Here is a 17247-nt window from a genome sequence, read left to right as displayed (position 1 = left end):
AATGTGGGGTTGGGGGATTTTTTTGAATGACATCCCTTCCTGCCATTTGATGACAGTTATGCAAGTTGAGTTATGGTGTAATTGTCCTCCATCACATAAAGTTTGAGGAAAATTCAGATTCTTTGTTCCCAGTCTTGCAGCACTTCAAAGCTCTCTCCTGTTGCCAAGGCTAAGTGCTGTTGAAGTGGTGGCTTCCCAGTGTGAGAGGAGAGCAGGGAACACAGGGAGGGAGGGCAAGGTTTAAAACCCAGGATAGTCTTAAAAATCATGACAGCTAAAATTAGGACAGAGGGGGAAATAAGTAATTCTGACTGTTGTTATCCCTGGTCTTTGAGCCTTTTCTTAAGAAGTTGTTGAATTCTGCCTGCATGAAGAGGCAAGGACAGAAAAATCAAGGCTTGACTGAGAAAAAAATGAACTCATATACAGTATTAAAGTCAGTTATTTACTCACCTTCCATGTAATAAATTTGCCTTGATTGCTTAAGCAAAGCTCATGAAATTTGAATGGAATCAAGTGAAGAATCTACTGCCTCTCTACTACTGAAGAATGTATTGCCTCAATTAATTCTTCATTGCATTAGGCCAGTGAAAGTGAAGTCACAAAGATTTGGAACCCTCAGCAGATGTAATTTATATATTCAATTATCAGTACCAGTTTATGGAATTGTTTAACAGCCTTCCCTCATAGATATAAATCAAATTAAATCAATTAATCTTTAAAAAATGAAAATGAAAAACCTCACAGAAGTCCACAGTTTCATTCATTACATACAATAAATATTCCTCACGGAAAGGCAACATATTACATCCCTCTGGAGATTTGCCTTTCCAAATCCCTGCTAGTAAGAAGCTTTTGAGTTCAATGGGGATTTTACCTGAGCAAAATTCCCAGATTTGAGCCAGAAACAATACCAGAAAACCAGTCAAGCAAAATGATGGTAAACAAGTTGTCATAACAATTCTCTGGATTCAGTCACGCTGGTTCTTCTTTTACAGCACCTGTGCTGACATTGTGTCTCTTGAACAGGACATTATGGCATTTTTTGTTAACTTTTTGTATGTAATGAATTGTTTGGACTATCCATAAGCATTCATCCTGGAAATGTATTATTTTCTTTTTCTTTTTGCAAAGGCCACTCTTCTCTTTCCTGAAGCACAGGTGGGCTGTGCATGACTGAACCCCCTTCACAGCCAAGAAGATCAGGAGTGAAGATGCCGTGCAGTGGAGTGAGTTGGACACAGTGAGCATGGACAGGGGGCTTAAACTGGTCAGAGGAAAACACCAACCCCCTCAAGGAGCACAGGGGAACAGGTTTGCTATCACCAGGATCACAGGGTTCCCCACACTGGCAGCACATCTGTGATTCACAGAAATCCTCTGCTTAAGGGAACTCCCACATTCCCTCAGTATCCTGTTGCTCCACCTTCTTGCCACACCAAGCAAACAGAGCACCTCTACACTAGATGTATTTACTTCTTTGAAACACCAGGATCTGGGGATCCTCCTCATGAACTGAGGGCCACAGGGAACTTCTCTGACTGCCAAGAGCTGACACACACACCTGACGTGTCACAGACATCCATCCCACTGCTGAGCAGCACGAAAAGCATCCCCTGACAGGTTTGCCCCAGTTCACCCAGAAAAGCCACCCAAGGAGCAGCTGCTGGGTAAACACAGATGTGCAGAGCCATTAGAGATGCACCAGGACACCTCAGACACCGGCCCCGGGTGACTCATGAGCCAGACAAGGTGCTGCAGGGTGTCTGAGATTTGAAATTAAGGGTGTGAAAACGAGATAGAGTTCTGGCGATACATTGTTTTGGTGCAAGCTGCTCCAAAGGCCAGTTAGCCTCAAATTTAAAGGGTGTGAAATAGAACATTTAGTCATCTAAAGTTGTAAAAAGTGGTAGCTCCAGGGAAATTTTGAGCGGGTAGAGTAGAAACTACGGTGATATTCTCAACTTTGTAGAATTAAAAAAAAAAAAGAATTAATTATATAACTGGTATTTTAGTGACACTTCATAAAATAGCTTTTTTTCTACAAAATGTGAAGTCTACTATAGACATATAGTAACTTGTCTTCATATCACATACTTTTACTATCTTTAAATTTGGTAATAACTTCATTAATATTTAATATTCAGAGATATGCCAGTAGTAGCAACTTTATTATCCTCTTTTTAATTTGTCTTTTTTTTTTTACTTCCTTTGGAGGACAGATATATTCTCCACTGAACCACCAGCAAAAACTTTCCTTTTGCCTTTCATGCCAACAAGACTTGCCAATCTTAACTTATCATCAAGGATTAATTATACCAGTACTAAACTCATCAAACATCATAGAGAATAGTTTACACTGAGGGTGGCAGAGTGCTATAATTTTGATGCCATATTTCATCTAATAAATACTATGTAGATAGGCAGTATCATAAAATACTCCCTTTCCAGTATTGTGTACAAATATTACAGAATTCAAGACTGACAAGATCCTGAAAGATTTTTCTGGTCGCTGGCTCAGACACCAAGATTGACCCTGGATGGTCTTCAGCAGATGTAGGTAAGTAAAATATCTGATGTGACTCTCAGACATGCAATAGTTGTTTGAGATATTATACTACGTTTGATACTAGTTCTAAAGGGGGAGAAGTAAAATGCATATTTAAAATGCATATAATGCAAATATTACTAAATCACAGAGCAGAGATCCAGGATGAAATGGAAGCAGCAGAGCTCCTTTGACCTCTCACTCACAACACTAACAGTAATCAGCTTATGTGTGAAACTAAGGGAACAAGAGCATTTAGAAGGGTTATTTACAGGGTGACACCTCACTATCACTTTATACCATGATGAATTCCTTTATATTATTGTGAAATATATTTCTGCATTCTGGCATTAGCAGTTGCTCTTTCCTTCACTTCTGCCTGTGAGCTGAGGTTCACAGAGATAGCAGAGATCAAGTGTAGGGTTAAAATTTTGTAGCTACAAGCTTGGTGAGCATAGCTGACCTTCAGGATAGATTATATTCTTTTTTTCTCAATAATAAAGGCAAACATAATCCAAAATTTCACTGGTTAAATTTTGTTAATATGGGATATTGCTGGAAAGATATACTGTGAGGATAGAAGCCAATGAGTTCTCATGGCTTCCCTGTCCTCCAACCCTGTGGCTTGTGATCCAATTTTCATTTCTTCAGTGCAGATATTTCACAAAATATTCTGAGTTGGGAGTGTTTTGGTCATGTAAACTTCAGACCTGCTTTTGCACAGAACTGACCATAACCACATTAATTACTTGGCTTATGTGGCATTTCTGAAATAGCAAAGCAATGCAGAAGATGAGTTCCTGAGCTGCTGCACTGTCTGATCCAGGTTCTTCTGCAATAAATGGAAAAAAATCCCTTAGGTTTTTCCTTGTTCTCAAGAATTGCATTATGTTTCTCTCCCACCTCGCAGATCTTTTTCTCATTTACTGCATCACTTCTCAGCTCCTCACCACACCTGACTGTTCACTTAAACATCTCCTTATTAACAGTGTAGGGTGGAAGCTTTTAGTTTTACCTTCTGTCAGATTTAATTACAAGCTTCATGTTTCTTTCACTTCCACATGCCTTTGCTGATGTTTAACCAATCTTTTTTTGCAGTGATGAGTGGGGTTTACGCAAAAGCTCTGATTATGTTAGAGATAATTGAAGGAAAGCAGTTTTTGAAGGATTGTGCTGCCTAGGCATCTATCCCTACGTGCTCACGGTCACTACCACGATCTCCACACAGTGACAGCCAAAACCAGAGGGCTGACATGAATTTAGGTCATTACTTGAACATATTTAGGTGAAATATGATAAAATACACATAATATTTACATATATTACATATGGGTTGTATTTTTTTTCCCTGTCTGAAGTGAGTTTAGGATTTTACTGTCCTACCTGCACCAGTATGTTTCAGGAAATCTTCCAATTTCAGAACTGCTTTATATGATTCTTGTTCCAGAGAGACAATCACATGGCTGTCTTTATTTTTCTTTTTCTTTTCTAATTTTTCTTTCAGAATGAAGAAATTTCACTTTGCTGAGTAAGATGAAAAGGAAGAGCAAGGCAGTTCAACATCAACCCTCTGTGTTTTCAGATTCTGAGATTTCATGTTCAGGTCTGTTGACCGCATTTGTTTTTAATATATTTCAGCCTTTTATTTTTTATCTTTTATGGTTTGTTGTCCCTGTGAATTTAAAACCACCTGAGTATAATTAAACAGTAATTTAATTTAAGGAATTACAGGAATTAAATACAACCATCCTCCCCTGACTAAAGCACAGTGTTTATCACAATACTTTAAAGAGTGGTCAGGACAAAGATTCCATTCAAACAGATTCAATGCTATAATGATCTGTTTTCTCTCTTTTCAATCTCACTTCTGTAGATTGAAGGGAACTGAAGTTCACCTCATAATAACATACTCACCAGGACTGAATTTAATAGTAAAAAATGAAGGCTTTGGACTTAGAGGGTCAACAGTGGTGATTTTTGATGCAATGCAGAAGCTTTTTGATTGGAAGTGACTGAGAAGAAAGACCTGTGTACACTGATCAGTCTCAAAGCAGCTGTGACACCTTCTCAGACCTGTGCTCATGGTCTTCCTCGTGTCTTGGGGTTTTTTCTACACTCCCGAATCAGGAAGGTACATGGATGTCAATGAGTTGTGCTCAGCAGTTTACAGAGGAAAACAAGTTGTAGAACCACAGAATCAGAGAAATACCGAATAATTTAGGTTGGAAAAGACTTCCAAGACCATTGAGTCCAACCTGTGACCAATCTCCACCTTGTCCCCCAGCCCAGAACACTGAGTGCCACGTCCAGTCATTCCTTGGACACCTCCAGGAATGGGGACTCCAACACTGCCCTGGGCAGCCCCTTCCAATGCCTGAGCACCATTTCCAATTTAGAAATTCTTCCTGATGTCCAGCCTGACCCTCCCCTGGCACAGTTTGAGGCCGTTCCCTCTCCTCCTGTCCCTTGTTCCCTGGGTGCAGAGCCCGACCCCCCCCCGGCTCCCCCCTCCTGTCAGGGAGTTGCAGAGCCAGAAGGTCCCCCCTGAGCCTCCTTTTCTCCAGGCTGAACCCCCCCAGCTCCCTCAGCTGCTCCTGCTGCTCCAGCCCCTTCCCAGCTCCGTTCCCTTCCCTGCACACGCTCCAGCCCCTCCATGTCTCTCCTGTCTGAGGGTCCCAGAGCTGCCCCCAGGGCTGGAGGTGCCTCAGCAGTGCCCAGCACAGAGGAATAATCACTCCCCTGGTCAAGTTCTCACATTAGACAGGAAATTCCAATATTTCAAACCCTGTTGAAACAAAAAGTATAAATATTTTTTAAAACACGTGTGACTAAATGTTCTCAGAATACTTTTAGAATAATTTTGCCATTAAATCATGTTGTCCTGTACTGCAGCAATGTAACACATAGGAAAGATTCAGCCTCGGATAAGGGAGGGAGAGACTCAGCTGTTCTTTTGTACATTAAATGTCTTCAAATGGCTTGGGCTAAATTAACTTCACTCTAGGAGTCTTGCAGGACTAAGAGACATTAGAAGTTATTTTTGACTCCTTGTGGCCGATGATTGAGCTTTCAAAGATGGTAAAAGCTGCCATAAAAGTGGAGAGAACTATCAATGCAATGGAATAATAAAAGTTTCTACAGGAAGCCCTTCACCTCCCACCCACCTAAAATAAAGGTTTTGCACTAGAAAACAAGTTTGCAAGAAAGTTGTTTTTATATTTGAGTAAACTAGCATCCATTGTTGTTGTTGTTGTGTCATTTGCTGTAGCTCAGATGCAGGAGTAAACAGGTAGTAAATAAAGTATTTGATCTTTAGTCTTTGTAGTGCTTAATGAGGGTGATTGCCTTAGTGCATCTGGTCTTCAGGGTCTCCCAAAAGGAACTGGGGCCTCACAGAAAGAAGGAACAATTAAAAATACATCACTGAAAGCTACAATGGCAAATTTCAGCTGTGCAGATGCTACAGCAGCAGGTGCATACCCTGAATAGGTTGGAGTCCTTACGTGTGTTTGGATATGAGATATTTATCTGTTATTTCATGCTAGAAATACACACTGTAGCTGCTGAGCCCCGTGATGAAAAATAGGGATCTGCTCATAACCTTGTAAAACAGTCATGCTGTGGGAATGATGCAGATATTCAAAAAGAATAATACAGGTTCTTTTCCTTTTCTGGGTATGCATTTGTTATTTTCACTTAGAAACTCAGTTTGGGCATCCACACACAGGCTTTTAAAGAAGTATTATTAAATCCTTTACTGTATGGACCATAATAATAGGAAGTTATTTCACATATCAATACAGATGGAGTACAGTTCAAATTTAAAAGCAGGTACACTGCAGATCCATCTAACAGTCACTTCAGCCAGAACTCTTTCAAAAGACCGTGATTCACCAAGGAACAGAACAATTTCCATGTCCAAAGCTCTTTTTTTTTATTGTATCTCTAAGTACCTCACAATCAGTGGAGAACTGTCATTTTCCAGCCAACTTTAAGCCACGAGCTAAGTGAGTACATGTTCAAAGTGTTTAGTATCAGCTCAGAAAACACAGAAAACTCCAGACAAAAGGAGAAAATTAGCATCCCCAGGAGTACAAAAAGCTCATGCAAAGCTGAAGATTCAAATAATCTCCGTTCTAGTCTTCTAAAAAATACCCAAGAAAGGATTTTTGCTAAATTTTTAGTTGATGATATATCTGAAACCAAGTTTTCCCCGAACAGAAAATTTTATCATAGCAGAAAAGTTGGCTTTTAGAATGTGTGAAACTTTTGAGGAGCTTTCAGAGCATTGCGTGTGAAGACACAGAGGCAAACAAAACAGAAAATTCAAGCTTCATTTGCTGTGGGTAGATAATGCCAGAAGAACGTGATATCTTTGTCTGAAAACATAGGACATTCCAGGAAAAGTGTTACACACTTAATCTATGTGTGTGTGGGCACAGCATCTCCTGCCAGAACTCTGGTGAGAAGACACCAAGCAGAGGGGAGGTGACAGCAAACAGCAGGTGAAGAAGTCACTGGCAGAGTTTCCCAGGAAATAGGGCTTTGACCTCGGCTCATTCCGTGGTTTCTTTTGTGAATTGGCACAAAATGACACCGAGTTAATTCAATTTCCCAGTGACCTGAAGCTGGAGGGGATCTCCTATTAACAGAAAAATCAGGACTTTATGTCCTGAAAGCTGCATGACCTTGAAGACTGGAATTAAAAGAAAGCTGAAAGGAATTTACTAGGAAAAAAAAAAAAAAGAGTAAGATTGCATACTTGGAGAATGATCACAGGCATTTCTGTTGTGAGATGGGACATAGCAGTTGGAAAAGAGTGAGAAAGAGGACCATTGGGGTAGCACAACTGGTGGCAGGGTGACTGGGAAATACTGGTGTGATGCCAGCAAGGAGGAAGATGAATGCAGTAGCCAAAAAACTGTTTTCAGTAGACTCAAGGAAAATTATTGGCCTGGTGTAAGAAATGGAAGAGAAATTCCAGGGAAAGGAAAGATCAATTGAAGATAAAACCTCCCAAATTTGGAACAAGAATATCTGATTCTAACTTTCCATGACTACCTTTGAGCTGATAACAAACAGATTTCACATTTCAAGATCGGTGAAGTTTTGGAATAGTATTTTAATAGGAAAGAAAGAGGAAAAAAACGGTTTTGTAACAACTACCATGTGGGATTCAACTTCAGTTCCCATCTCTCACAAGAACATGGGAAGGTCTTTCTGAGCAAAGTGCTGTTCTCTGTTTTAGGAGCTTCTGGTTAAATGCTTCTCTCTGAATCTGCAGTGATGCAACGATGATTTCTTTTCTGGCAGATGACAGCATGGAAAATAATGGCACCTCTGTTTTACCCTCTTATAGGAGGGCCTGATGAGAAAATACTTGCCTCTAGATGCACATGCTGGTTTCTGTGTGGCTTACCATGATCCATGCTCATGAAGTTCAGATGTTTATACCAACGACCAGCACTAATAACTTAAATATACTGCTCTACTCTTAGAATCTTGCAATATATAATAATATTGGTTATATATGATCTCTTAGCCAAAAAACCCCACCTATATATTATTTCATTTATGCTCAGCTCCTTGTTGTTCTGAGTGGAGGCAGAGTGATTCCACAATTGGGGTTTATTTCTAAAATTATTTTTTTTTTCCATTAAGTTAATTGAATTGAAATGAAATGAAAAGGGAAAGGGATTTCCCTTTTAGCTCTAATTGCCCTAAATTTCTTCAGACACTTCGTTGCTCCTTATGATGCTGCTTTACCTAACATTAACTCCTGCCTCTTCTGTTAAATTAAATTTGTCACTGCAGGCTTTCAGTGTGCAGAAAGGTCCTTGAAGGTTCACTTAGGACAGGAAACAAACCCTGGTGCTTTCCAGGGGACTGATCATTTGAGATTGAAGATTCTCATGTGGACTATGTAGATGTTCTCTCATTACTACTTTTAAACATGTACAAAATGAAAGGTAAAGAATCTAGATTCTTTCTCTTCTCATTTAGAAGGAAATTTGTGAATCTAATGCGCTTCTACACCTTTTCACTCAAATTTATTTTGCATCCTTTGCACCTCCTCTATTTTCCTGGAACTGCTCCAGTCCCATTACCTGTTTTTTTAAGACTCATTTAAGTGTTGCAAGTACCTCTGAAAAGTGCAGTGTACCCTTACCAGACACTGCTGGGGTGCTCTTTTGACAATCTCTTTTTCCATCATTATTTCCTTATTTGACAAGCTCAAAGCCCTACTCTCATGCCCCAATCTCCTGGGAAAAATCAGAATATTTTGAGGCAGGTTAAAAAAGTAAAAAACCTCACCAAACATGATCCCGTTTCCATCTTTCTCTCCATCTTTGAAGGAGGACCTGGCATGATTTCTGACTGACTTCAGCACAGCAAGAATCCTTCCTTGTCAATGTTATTCCAGGTGAGACCAACTTTCTAACGACTTTATTTTAGCAGGATGACACCAAGAGGAATGTTGTTTATGATGGAAATAGAAAATGTGGGATCTGGTTCAGAGTAAAACCAGGAGGATGGGTCCTATTTCGCTCTTTTGTTTTGAGGGATAACTCATTTGGACCTAGTTTCAAAGGCAAGTTTTAATTAAAAGCACATTGTGCAGATTTGTAAGAAAGTGGCTAACTGGGAGAAGGTCAGCTGCCTTGAAAGCAGCAAGTCATGGGAAAATTGTGCTATTATGGGTTACATAAGCATAACAAAGCTTTCATCTATAATTACTATTAAATTCGTCCCCTTTGAATAGACTTCATAGCTCTACTGGCCTTCAGGGCTTTAGTTAACATGGGGTTTGACTTTTTGCTGGTGAAAGACACTTCCCGATCAGCAAAGAATATAATGAGACCTGATTCTTCACTTTCAGTGGGCAGGAGAGAAAATAGAGTGCAAAGGCAAAGGAACACAAAGACAGCTGAGCACAAATTGCACCAGGTAAAGGTCAGCTGGTGTTCCGGGACAGGCCAAATTTAAGCCCAGAAATCCTTTGTTTGTTTACGAAACACTGAAGGAGGGCATGTCCTGCAATGACTGCTAAAAAAAAGGGGCATTGCTTGTCATCTGTGAGGAGCAGACAGGTCCTGGGCAATATGTAATACTCAGAGAGAGGAAAATGATTGCTTATCATAGTTGTACCAAGGAATGGATTAATCTTACGAGTTCAAAGGTTGGAAGCAAGATGAACATCACAGAGACCAACCATCAGCTGTGGAGAGCGAGGTAACAGAAGCAGAAGGCTGAAGTCTGGAAGATGGAAAAAGTGTCATCATATGTCAATACAAATCCTAGAATCATAGAATATGCTGAGTTGGAAGGGACCCATCAGGATCATCCAGTCCAACTCCTGGCCTTGCACCGGACACCCCAAGAGTCACACCATGTTACTGAGAGTATCATCCAAATGTTTCCTGAGCTCTGGCAGGCTTGGTGCTGTTACCACTGCCCTGGGGAGCCTGTTCCAGTGCCCAAACACCCTCTGGGTGAAAATTTTTTTCATGATATCCAACCTAAACCTTCCCTGACTCAGATTCATGCTCTTTGCTCGAGTTCTGTCACTGGTCACAAGAGTGATGAGCTCTTTAAGTATGACATGGAGCTCCTGAAGCGAGTCCAGCAGAGAGCTAAAAAGATGAATAGGGGACTGGGGCATCCCTGTTACAAGGAAAGGCTGAGGGAGCTGGACCAGTTCAGCCTCAAGAAGAGACTGAGAAGGGACCTCATCAATGTCTGTCAGTGTCTGAAGGAGGGTGTCAGAGCCCAGCTCTGCTCAGGGGTGCCAGTAAATAAGACAAGAGGAACAGGCAGAAACTGATGCACAGGATTCCACCTGAACATGAGGAAGAACTTCTTTAAGGTGAGCACTAGAACGGATTGTCCAGAGAGGGTATGGAGTCTCCCTCACTGGGGATATTCCAGAACCATCTGGATGCAATCCTGTGCCATGTGCTCTGGGATGACCCCACCTGAGCAGGGAGATCAGAGCAGATGGACCACTGTGGTCCATTCCCAATGCATTCCTGTGATTCTGTATGGGCTACTGGACACATTCAAAGTAGAAGAAAGGGTTACATGGACTTTTGACTGTAGTTATTTTCATGTTGTGCTGTTATAAGCAAGACCAGGAGAGTTCCTATACATGTATATGTATATATAGGACTAATCTTTGATATCCTTGACTGAGACACATTTGCTTTGGTTCTGCTCAATTCATTCAGCTATCCAAGTGTCCACTGAATGAGATCTGGTATCAATGCAGGCTCAAAGCTGGACATTGTCTCTGAAGCATGTCTTACGTGCTGCTCTTAGTAGCTTTTCCTTTCAAACTCCTTTTTTTTTTTTTCTTTTTCCAAACTGACAAATACATTAGTGAGTCAAAGTTAAGTGAAACAAGTTACATCTGAAAACTTGGCATGACCCCATTCCACCTGAAACAGAAGTACAGACATTGTCCTGTTGATTGGATATGAAGAATGCAGTTTAAGGTTTATTCAAAAGAAGTGGCATTCAGTGAAGCATCATTAGCTCAGGTGGAGCACTATGCTGAGCATCTTTGCTGATAAAATAGTGACTTGTGGAGCAAAGTTCTTTATTTGCAGTTATTAGTATGTCCAAAGCTAATGCAGTAAAATTATGGGTAACTGATGTCTTTTTATGGGTTGTAGTAAATCTCAAATATTTTCTTTCCCAGAGCAGGAGATGGAGACACTGCTTCCTGCAATTATTTTGCCCTAGGATTATAAATCTGTTAATTATTTCTATTTTACCAGTTAGGATAGTTCAGATTGTACTGTAAGTTTTGAAGGAAAACATCACCTAAAGAATAGATAATCCCCTAAATTTTGCCAGTGGTACATGATCAGGCAACTAATGATTGTACTGTTATGATGTTTTTCTGGCCCATTAAAGTTCTCTAGAGAGGATCATCACCTTTTATCCTCAAAACATACTCAGGTTATCCCTCCTGCACATCATCTTTCAGACAATAATGTGTTAATATCTATATTTATTTATTTATAAGTTTTTTTTATTTTCCTGGAGATTTTCTAGCTCCTGCCATAAACTACAGACAAATAAGGATACTGTTTTCCTGTATTAAATATCACAGAGCTAAAAATCTGCTTATCATATTTATTACATGAATTATAAAATATTAAAAGGTACTTTCCTCCTCTTAAATATTACAGTAGATAAGTAGACTAAGTGATGAATAAATCCTGGTTCTGGGGAGACATGTGCTTAACTTTACAGATAAATGCAAGGGGACCACCTGTGCGTATATTTTTTAAGACTGGAAGCTTAATGTGCCATACAAGCACAGCTGAAACCTTTCAAGGAACAAAACATGGAAGTGTGTTTTCCCAACAGGTCTATTTTCCCTAATGCCTGCTGTCATTTGCTTTGAAGAGTAAAAAATGGCTCCTTGAAAATGCATTCTCAGATTGGAGATTTAATGACTGGGATGTGCTGCATGTGCACTTTCATCATCTGGAAACGGCTTGAAAACACTATTTTGTGCACAAACATCTGGGCAAACATCTGCTGTGTTTCATTAGAGATAATTCATAGACCAGCTCCCTGAGCTCTTCTAGCCCAGTTTCCACTACTTGAGCAAACAGCTAATTTGTGGTTGAATATCAAAGCAAAATATTCCACATGTCTTTCCCAGTAGTATTTGTCCCCCTCAGTTACTCTTGGTATTTTTCCATATTAAGATTGCAGTGTTTATTTTTACCTGCAACCCAAAGAGTTAGTGCAGACTGTTAACCTGCAGAGTCCATTTTTTTGTACCTTTGTCTCATTCAAATGATAAAGTTTGACTTTAAACTTTGGAAGTACTTCTGCAGTGATTCTTGGAAACTTATGGCATTAGAATGGGTTTATATTTTTGCATCAAAATAATCCAACAACAGGATTTCCAAGGCATGCATTGCCACAAGCTGGAATGGGAATTGGAAAAGAGAGTATATGGGTCTTTGTTGCTTCTAGTAATTGAGTGTATTTCTACCTTTGCTTCTCACACTTACAATATATGGCTCAGGAAAAGAATATGTATTTGTTTGAAGGGTATATTTATATAAACATGATTCTGCAAATATTAGTGTGACTCAGAGTGATAACATTAATCCAATTCAGCTGGTCATGACTTCTGAATATTTGAAGTTAACTGGACCAGAAAGACTAAATAAAATCAGAATAATGTTGATGCTTTATATCTGCTTAAAATAATCCAGGATATAGGCTTAATCAAGGCTAGGATTTTAGGTGATGGGTTTGTGTATATGTGAGGTAAAAGAAGATTCTGAAACAACAGTGCCAAAGCTGCTTTGAGGGTCCACCCCTACCTTTCTACTATGCACTGTAAATACAAATTAAATTCTGCCTTCATTTTGTGAAGGTTGGTGTGTTTCCCCCCCCCCCTTCCTTCTTTTCAGTTGAATAGCTAATTTTATCCCAGGGCCAACTTCCAGTCCAGGAAGACCATTACCTCCCACAAAACACAGATTTTGGACTGTGAGCCTGATCAGAGCAGTGATTTACTAATTCAGCTCAGGACTTAGATCCACACATTTTGTCCCATGCAGCTGTTCGGGGTTACTTTTGTTCAGGGGAAGGGGAATTGGAGTCTCTCTTCCTCTGCATTTTTGGTAGGGAATCACTTAGGGCCAAACTGCAGGCAGGATAAAGCAAGAATTGTGAGGAACTTTTAGTTTTAGGACAACCAAGGCATTGTCAAATAGCAGTGCCAGAGAGGTGCTTCAACCAAACAAAATATCCATGTTCGTGGTGGCTCTGACTCGCACGGAATCATCCTTATTTATGGGGATAACAGGTATTATTCACAAATGTCCTGAAGGTGGCCAAAACGGGAGGGGTTTCAAGAAACATGTGCATTTGGGATTAACGAATTTACACAGTCATGTTTTGTTTCAAAATGATCATTTGATTGTTTAGATCATGCAAGATTTTCAGTACTGGATTTTTCCTGTGACCGTGAGACATTTAAAGCAGAAAAGCCACATATCACAGGACTGCCAAAGGCAGTAGCAGAAAGAAAGTCAGTTCTGTACTCAGAGCCAAATAAAGGAAGATCTAAGTTGGTTTTAGAGGAGAATCTACAAGACAGATTTCTGTAAATACAATAAAAAAGTCCTCATAGTGAAAACAGATTTACTGCTGGGAAAGGCTGTTGGTTTTGCCAAGAGCTGTGAAATTCCAGATGAGAAAAGAAAATAATAATTATAATAATATTATCACATTATTAGATTTTTTAAAAATTTTATTATATTAATATTATTATGTTTTAATTGATGATGATCATAATGATAATGAAAAAATTGTACAGTGTCACCACTGCAAGGTAGGTTTACTTCTTTTTTTTAAAAAAAACAGTGAAATTAGACATGTGAAGAAATAAAAAAACTACAGAAGATGTCCTGCTCAACAGTTAATGGAATCAAAATCCAAAGTAAAAAGATAGAGCAAAAATAAAGGGCCTTAAGGTTGCAAGTTGGCTTCAAACTGAAGCTTGAACTGCAGTTCAAAGTGGAAAATGTGGATTTATCTCAAAAGGCCACAGATTAGGATCTGCCGCCGGCCCTGAAGACTTTGCACTCAAAGTAAATCAATATGAGAGTCTCTCTGGGAATTTCTTAGTTCCCCTGCAAGGAACCTTATGATAATAAAAAATGCCTTGGGACATTTTGAGTGAACTTCCAGTTTAGAAATAAATGATTCAAACTCTGTTTTCTGTTATCCAGCAATAAATCCACTGTAACTCTTCTGATAAAAACTTGGCTCATGTGTCATCACTGTTATCTGAAATGTTAACAAACTATGATGTTTCCAGGTTGTAACAAAAGTTGTAGAAAAAGCCCTCTCCTGACAGTAAATCTGGGAAGATTAACTAGCAACTCCTTAAATGGTTGGCCTAACAGTTTCAATTTCTGGACAAAAATAAAATAACACAGAAATACAGAAACTAAAGTAAAATTTCCAGCTGAACGAGACTGATTTGTGAGCCCTCTCTCTGCCCAGATTATAAGAAATAAAGACAATTTTCTGGCTTTAGATAAATGCAGACTTCTTTTTCACTTCATCAGTGGTTATATAGCTGTCCTGAAAAGTGTCAGTTTGACAGCCCTGGACACTATTTATTCCCAGATCACATTAATCACTCACACTCATTTGGTTTTGTGGTACAATTCACAAGATACATGTAAATTTTGGGCTGCTGCTCTTGCAACACTGATGGCAATGAGAAAAGGGATTTTGCCAGTAAGTTTGTCCAATCCCAAAATTTTGCTTAAAACGGCTCCTGAATATGGGACAGAATCTCAATAAAACTAAAGAAAAGTCATTCATAGGACCACAAAATCATTTAGGTTGGAAAAGGCCTCTAAGACCATCAAGTCCAGCTGTTAACCCAGCACTTCCATCTTCACCACTAAACCTTGTCCCCAGGTGCCACTTCTAGGTATTTTTTTAACACTTCCAGGTATTGTGGTTCCACCACTCCCCTGGGCAGCCTGTTCCAAGCCTGGCCACCCTTTGGGTGAAGACATTTTCCCCAATATCCAACCTAAACCTCCCCTGGCACAACTTGAGGTTGTTTCTTCTCATCCTGTCCCTCGTTTCAGCTCCCAACCTCCTTCAAGCTTCCTTGAAGGGTTCACTGGGCTTCCATTTGCTTGTTATAAAATGGAAATAATCATATTTCCTTTCCCTTACTCACTTCCTTTGTAAACATTGATTTCAAATTTGTATGAAGACTGTTCCCATAACACCAGTGCTATGGATGCACCCACTGCAGTGGATGATGGAAGCAAGGAACATATATCCAGCCTCAAAACTATCTTTACACTCATGAAGCCTCACAGCCAAACACAATTGCCAAAAGGGAAAACAGAACAGGGAACATAAAATCATAATGGACAGGAAAAAAGGGGGGGGGGGGGGGGGTTAAGCATTAATTATCAGAAAAACCCTCAGCAAATAATAAGTTGTTGGCATAAGCTGTAATGTGGCCCACAGCCATCTGAGCTAAGGACTCCAAAAATAAGCTGCAGGGGAAGAGCTACCCTTGAGATCATTCCAAGGAAGCTTGTAATGATTTAAGGATCTCAATGTCCCTCAGAGGGACAGGACTTCAGACCATCTTTTGCAAAAAAAATTGTCTTTATTCCCACTCAAGAGGACATGTATATGTGTTTTTTGGGGGGTGAGGAGTGATAATAATGCGAGAAAGATACAGGCACCTGATGCCAACATGTGGCTTGGTCACACACTCTAATCCCCGAGGAATTAAGCCTGCAGGTTAGAAAACCTATTTCCTGGGGACTTATTTTGTGCACTGGGTTATTTTCACTAGAATGACATTCATTCTTTAGCAGGTTGACATAAGAGGCACCAAAGGAACTGGCAGAGCAGAGGCACAGGCACAACTGGAGCAAAGCCAGGAGATGCTCACAGACGTGGTACTGCCTGTCTCACCACGACCATCCTGCTTCTCCAGGAGATTATTCACAGAGGAAGATGTGTTGGGATACTACATTAAAACTTCAGAGCAAATCAAGGGGGACAGGCTCTGTGTTTCTCAGAGGCAACATCTTTTCCCAGTCTGATGTTCATTTTCTTTGTCAGGCTGCAGGCGCGGTGTCCCATGTGCACACTTGGCTCTTCCTTGTCCACTGAAGCACTAACATGGGGAGTTTAAAATATTAATGCACTTCTAAGAAAAATAAGGACAAACCCAGAGAGGCTTCAACAGGTGCTTTTTGCTTTATTTTCATATCTCATCTTGGACAAGCAGAGTCTGTGGAACACCTTTGTTTCTAGACGATATCACTATTCAGTTCTTGTACAGAGTGTTAAGTCAGAATCACAGAATGGTTTGGTTGGAAGGGACCTTAAAGACCACCTAGTTCTCCACCCCCTCTGCCATGGGCAGGAATACCACCCACTAAACCAGTTGCTCAGAGCCTCATCCAGCCTGGCTTTGAACACTTCCAGGGCTCAGACTTCCATCCAGTTTAAACACGTCAACAAAATCTCTTACCCACGTGTTTGTTGCAAAGCTAAAATGTGGGCTGAAAACTACCTCTCTCCAGTATATTTTTGAGAGCCTTCAATGAACGTGGTAAACGATGGGGAAAAGAGGTTACTCTGCTGTTACACCAGCTCAGGTGGGAAGGGATGCATGGAGGAGGTTTGGGATGATGAACCAGACACGTTGGAGATGCTGCTTGCTCACAGTTGGGAGTGTTTGGGTAGGTGTTCCAAATGAAGAACAAGTGGAAATTAGAATTTTGCACATCAGGGACTTGAGGGAGAAAATGGGTGTCAGTTTGTGGCAGTTTAAATACGACTCCAAATTACAAACTTGAAAGCCTTAAATACTTTTAAAATAGAGTTAAATCACATAACACAAAGGTAGTATAGTGAGATTCCCAGGGATGGAAAGTCTTTACTGTACCTACATGACGAAATGTGGCAAAAAAGTGGCAGTATGCCCAAAGAGCCCCTCCTGAGAAAGCACAGGAAAGAAAAGAAAATACTGCAAATTTAAACTGAAAAATCGAACAAGTTGATTGTGCCACTTTAAAATAACACACTGTTGGGCCTCTGCAGGACATGGATTTCAAGTGTTTTGCAGTGGATATCTGCTAAACAAAACAGTGTTATTCCTG

At 40.1% G+C, this 17247-nt stretch overlaps 1 long non-coding RNA gene across 1 annotated transcript; it reads left to right on the top strand.

The window, feature by feature from the left end:
* Positions 1-1153: 1153 nt before the first annotated feature.
* Positions 1154-4211, top strand: LOC116785412. Its single transcript, XR_004356528.1, has 3 exons — positions 1154-1243; positions 2473-2560; positions 4053-4211. It is a non-coding gene; the product is annotated as an uncharacterized LOC116785412 (long non-coding RNA).
* The last annotated feature ends 13036 nt before the right edge of the window (positions 4212-17247 follow it).

The sequence above is a fragment of the Chiroxiphia lanceolata genome, chromosome 4, assembly GCF_009829145.1.
Source record: "Chiroxiphia lanceolata isolate bChiLan1 chromosome 4, bChiLan1.pri, whole genome shotgun sequence".
Lineage (NCBI taxonomy): Eukaryota > Metazoa > Chordata > Aves > Passeriformes > Pipridae > Chiroxiphia > Chiroxiphia lanceolata.
Note: the sequence above shows the minus strand (reverse complement) of the source record. Positions and strands in the feature narration are given on the sequence as shown.